We start from the raw sequence: 6,000 nt of genomic DNA on the forward strand, positions 1-6,000 counted from the left end.
AGTTGCTTTACTTAATGCGTCAGTTTGCGACCTTGAGGATAAATTCCAAAGACCTACTTTGAATCTTCAAGAATTTTACGTCTAACGCCACAGTTTGTCTTCAAGCAAAGAAGTTAGATAAGCAGTGTAGGCACAAAAAAGGGACCGTGAATACTTATAGTATCTTAATAGCCATCTGTGAGTCCCGTCCTCAAATTCGAAGAGAGAAGTATGTCTTTAGCCGAAGACAAACTATTTGAAGTACAGAGCAACGTTTACTATTATTCATTAGTTTCATATCAGGCAGAAATATACGATCTTTAATTAACCGTCCTTTTAACTAAGATGTATCAAAAACCTTGTATTGATTATGTACTGGTCATAAATTGCAGTACAAATTATACACAAGGAAACCAATCTGTCAATATTCAAATAATATCAAATAAAAACCTGTAACTCAAATCATATCAAATATAGTATATCAAAATAAATTATATCAAATATATAGGGTCATATCAAGTTGAAGAAGTATGTGCAGAAGATTTAAATGAAAAGACAATTCTGTGCTCTTCAAATATGAAACAGAAATAGAAAAAATATTAAAGAATATCCCAAAAGAAGGTATTTTGTGCTCCTGTTCTTCCTTTTCCCGCAGCCTAGATTTTTGTGACTATTGATGAGGATATTTCCCATATTGCTGGGTCTTCAACAAACTTGTGCACAAGTATCATAGCACGTATGGTTTTCGGCTCTGATTTATTTTTGAAGGAACTTTTGATGATTTTTAGCAGCGAAAACTGCCTCTCTGCTGCAGCAGTAGAGTGTGGCAGAGCCATAAGGATAGCCATGAATTTCGGCAAGGTAGGAAAAAGAAAATCGCCTTCTCTATTCTTACATTCAGACAGGAATGACCAAAATTTTGCTGTATTGTCGCCAGTTTCAGAACGGATTGCATCGTCTGCGTACCTCAGTGATAGAAACTCCCTGTCCAAATCATTAATGTCAAGGTTCAGGTACTTTTCTTTCTTGATCTGTGACAGCATATCAATGATGCTGACAAGACTTCGTGACAAGAAACTACAAGATGATGATCAAGATTTGAGCATTAGCCTTTTGACCTATACATGAAAATGGCCTAAAAGAGTGCAAAATTACCAATGTACTCAAGATCAAGACATAGATGTCAGGTGTCAAAGATCAAGACCAATGAACTGCTAATAACTTATTGTCAATAACTTAGATTTGTCTTTATCGATACACAAAACATTTATTTAGCAGCCACGTAAATTGTTTGACTTTACACATCTGATCGTATCTCCTGAAAGCAAAGCACAAAATGGTAATACAATATAACTGGCCAGAAACAACAGTGAAAAAGGGCTTGAAAGAAAGGAATAAAGCATATATCCTCTCTTTGTCTCAAGATTATTTGCCAACTGTAAAAGTAATAAAACAGAACACTAATACTGAACTTAATTCAGCCCAAAGTCCAGCAACACAGGGAATGTGGATGATTTGAATCTAAGCCATAGTACGAATAAAATAGGCGAATGTATCAAACATTTCTAGTGAGGCTTGTCCCATGTTAAAATTCTGCACCCAAGATAATCAGATACAAATTTAGCTGTTAAACTTCTCCCTCAAGAGCCCATTTACTTTAATGCTAAACATTAATTTCTGAGCAAACTGCAATCAGAAACCTAGGTAGGCAAAGCCTAATCTCAGTCCTCGTAAGGGTGAACTATGCACGTTTCTGTATGTGTAATAGACATGTAGGTTTGACAAAAGCCTAAGGAACCAAAATCAATTATGAATATTTCTCTGTTTAGTGTGTTCAAGACAATAAAAAACAAAATATATATTGCGTTCAAAACCTAGTATCTTTTCCTCCCTTTCCCTAAGATTGTTAAGTCCCTTGAAAAAAAACCTGTCCTGGGCTGCTGAATCTATGTTCATGAGGGACTATGCCTTCTTTACCTGAGAATTTTTTTCCTTTTCTGAGCCTCAATCCGTTTATAGAGCATATGACCTACATGGGACACATATGTATTTATAAATAAAAATTTGTAACTACAGGGTAGCCTATTGCTGAGCTTAAAGGATACAGAAAAGCTCAAAATAACGCCATTCTTTAGATATAACGAACAAAAACAAGACATAAAATATGAAAGTCACTGATTATTTCACCTCAATAAGACAGTGGAAACCAATCATGCATGGAATGTCAACCACTTTTGTAGAAAATCACCAAATTAAATGAAAATCACAAAATTAAGAAGAAAATCACCAAAAATCACCAGATTCAAGGAAATCACCAGAAAAATTACCAAGAGGATGAAAAATCACCAGGTCTGGTGATAAATCGCCAGTGGGGGCAAACCTGTCACATGGATACCATTTTTCTTAAAATCCTGGGCCACATGGTTGCTACCACATACAATTTTTGCTAATTAAGCAACATTCACCTAGTGCTGCTTGCCTCGATTAGCGATTATGCTAAGCACAGATGGATTGCATTTCGACAAAATCCTTATGTGTGATTGTATGATTATATGCAACCATATGATGTGCAATACCGTTTGGTTTTCCATGTGGATGTGAGTGCACATAGATCCTACCTATTTGCATTCAGATTGCACAAATATTCCTAAATTTTCAATTTAGAAGTCAGATAAACTATATTTTCATTTAAATCAGACATTATCATGTCTTCGGCCTTACTATCTACATTTGTGAGTATTCAAATTCATTATTGAATGCGTAATCATACTGAAAAAGCCTGTGCTATTTGCACTGTTACACTTTTTCCCTAATACAAGGCAATGTGCTAAACCGTGTGATATGCTGGAAAACTCATGGTTTTCCGCATAAATCACACTATAAGTGTCAAAAGATTCCTATAAGATTTTCCTTGCAGGCGAGGTTATTTACGAAATGAATTTTTTCAAGAAGAATGAAACTATAAGAATTATTAAGACTCAAGAAATGACTGAGCATCAAAGACTAAAAGTTCATCAAGTTGCAACTGCTCTTCATTACACGATGCGCAAATTCCAATAGTAATTACAAGTTTGTCGTATTGCGACCTTATCTTCTCCCTTTGAATAGCCTCTCGAAGGATCGAATGAATGGCAAGCACAGATCATCTTGGTTTTCATAGACTTTCCAATTACTTTTGATTCAGTCCATCTTGTAGTAATGTGTACAATTCTTTGATGTTATGGAATCCCTGGAAAAGTTCTAAGATGATCAAAGCCATGTAAAAAGGGCAGTTGTGCACAATACAAACCAAAAAGGGGCAGAAGAATGGTTTTCTGCTCAATCTGGAGTAACCCTCGGCACTGTTTCCGTTTTTCAGAAAAACCGAAACGGAAAAAAAAGAAGAAAAAAATAACTGAACAGAAACAGGTCTGTTAAAACGGTTGAGCTGTTTCTGCTTTCTGTTCTTTTTTTTTAAAACGGAAAGCAGCTGTTCTTGTAAAAAAAGAACCATCTGTTTTAACAGCTAAACAGCTGTTTTAACAGCTGGTTTTTTCACTTATCTTCTTTTTTTTAGGATGCCGTACCCTGTCATTTATACTTGGCAAGATTTTACGCCGCAACTCCAAAATTAGCGTAAAGAAACCGTCTTGAAACCATCCCAAACCCACTTATCCATCTCTTTTTTTAATTTACCCCATGCACATACGATACTTAGTTTCTTTTTTTCGTTTTCTACTTCTGTTATACAGACGCTCAGATCTTTTGCTGCCAGGTAGCAGCACAACAGTTTGCTCGAAACTAGTGAAAACGCAAGCACTTGGTAAAATTAAAAAAAAAAAAAAACAGGGAGCAAGTAAAAAAAAAAACCAGAAACGAAAAAAATAGGTTAAGAAAAAACAGAACAGAAACAAAAAAAGGTCAGGCAAAAACAGGAACAGAAATAAAAACATAAACAGTGTCGAGGCTCGTTAGGCAAGGATGTCTCTTATCATCAACATTATTTGCCCTAATCATCTAATTCGTTTTGAGATCTTGCAATTTATGTGGCTGGGTACAGCTTAACCCTCAGAAAAACTTTATGACTACGACTTTGCCAACGACATTGCTACTCATTTCACAGAGGTTATGTAACGCAATACTAAGAAGCTAGGTTCAAAAGCCTTCCAAATAGGCCTGCAGATTAATGTGAACAAGACCAAGGCAATGTCTAACGGTATTATCGCTTTGCTAACGCAGGTCTTAAGCCTTGAAAAAGGGAATCGAAGAAGTCAGTGAATTCAAGTTTCTAGGTATTACACTAAGGCCCGTGCCACATTATAATCACAAGCTCTGATCTCGAGTTGAACATTGTTCAACTTTCAAACATAAATTTTTTGACTGACCAATCAGAGTCAAGGTTTAAGGCATAATTTTTCAAACTAGAATAGATGAAAACTTAGAACAGCGGTTTTTCTATCTTGGAGAGGAATCCGACAAAAGTTAAGAAGACTTAGTATTAGTACAGAACAGTTGGACGCGAATTACTGTTGGTGCAAACTCTTTAAACTAATTTTTTGCAATTTAAATTTTTGCTTTTTTAATACAAGTGTGGCGCTAAAATCAAGAAATTTGCCTTGTCATTCATGATATTTGGCTTCCTTTATCGATACATGTGACTATGATGTGGCACGGGCATAACACAAAACGGCTGGAATGACAGAGAGATCATCTTTTGAATTGCACCTGCATATGCAGCATTCTCTCAATTAAACAGTATTTGGGGATATAGCATGTATTCTTTTAAGTTGAAAGTGCTTCTTTTCAATAGCAACGATATGTCCATATTGACCTATGGACGTGAATCCTGGAGCCTGTCTAGAGCTGTAGAAGTAAGATCACTTGAGTTTGAAAATAATTACTTATGAAGAATAATTGCGATTTATTGGGCTGATTGAGTACGAAACACAAGGATCTGGTTTCTCACCAATCAACCTCAAATGACCGAAGAAGCTTGACTTAGAAGGCAGCGACACTAAGAGAATTTGACTCGAACGAGGCAAAGGACGACTTCTCTGTGACGTTTGTTTCTGGACTCCACATATATGAGGGGGCTATCTTCCCCTCATATACAGCATAATTTCTGTTTTTTTTTAATGTTGTCCCCTATTTTAAGTTGAAAAAACTTGTTTTTTTTTTACTTATTTTCTGACTGCTTTTCAAATCATGCCAGGCAATCTTTTCTTTCTCTTCTACCGCGTAGCATTTGTCACGAAAAATTTACCCGAAAACTTTAAATTATAAGTGCTTGGAAAAGCTGGGAAAGGAATGCTACGTGTTTTCCAGGGGAATTTTCCAATGATGTTTTTCCAAACTCTGACTGGATATCAAGCAACAACCTGCGCATAAATTTGATTCGATCACATATACTAGAGTAATCAGTTTTTGTGTTTTCAATTTGATTCTCTGATATAAACGGATCCAACGTGTATTTGGAAAAGGGAATTTAAAAAGTCAGCGAATTCAAGTTTCTAGGTATTACACTAACACAAAACGGCTGGAATTACAGAGAGTTCATCTTTTGAATTGCATATGCATGTGCAGTATTCTCTCAATTAAAAAGTATTTGGGGATACAGCAAGTATTCTCTTAAGTTGAAAGTGCTTCTGTTCAACAGCAACAATATGTCCATATTGACCTATGAAAATTAATCGTGGAGCCTGTCTATAGTTATAAAGAAAAGGTCAATTGAATTTGAAAATAAGTTTTTGCTAAGAATACTTGCGATTTGTTGGGCTGATTGAGTACCAAACCCAAGGATCAGATTTTTCATCAATCAACTTCAAGTAACCGATTAAGATTGACTTAGAAGGCAGCGATACTGGGGGAACATGACTCGAACGAAGCAAAGGACGATTTCTCTATGACATTTGTTGCTTGACTCCTCACATATGAGGTGGTTTTGAGTAGGGAGCCTCGTTTCAAACGAAAGATGTTAGATCCGCTAGTTTAATTACGTTTCCAGTATATGTTAGAATTATCGTTGTGCTTCGTTTATTTTAT

Source organism: Artemia sp. Qi Xiang Cuo, chromosome 4 (genome assembly GCF_049724085.1).
Source record: "Artemia sp. Qi Xiang Cuo chromosome 4, ASM4972408v1, whole genome shotgun sequence".
NCBI classification, from domain to species: Eukaryota; Metazoa; Arthropoda; class Branchiopoda; order Anostraca; family Artemiidae; genus Artemia; species Artemia sp. Qi Xiang Cuo.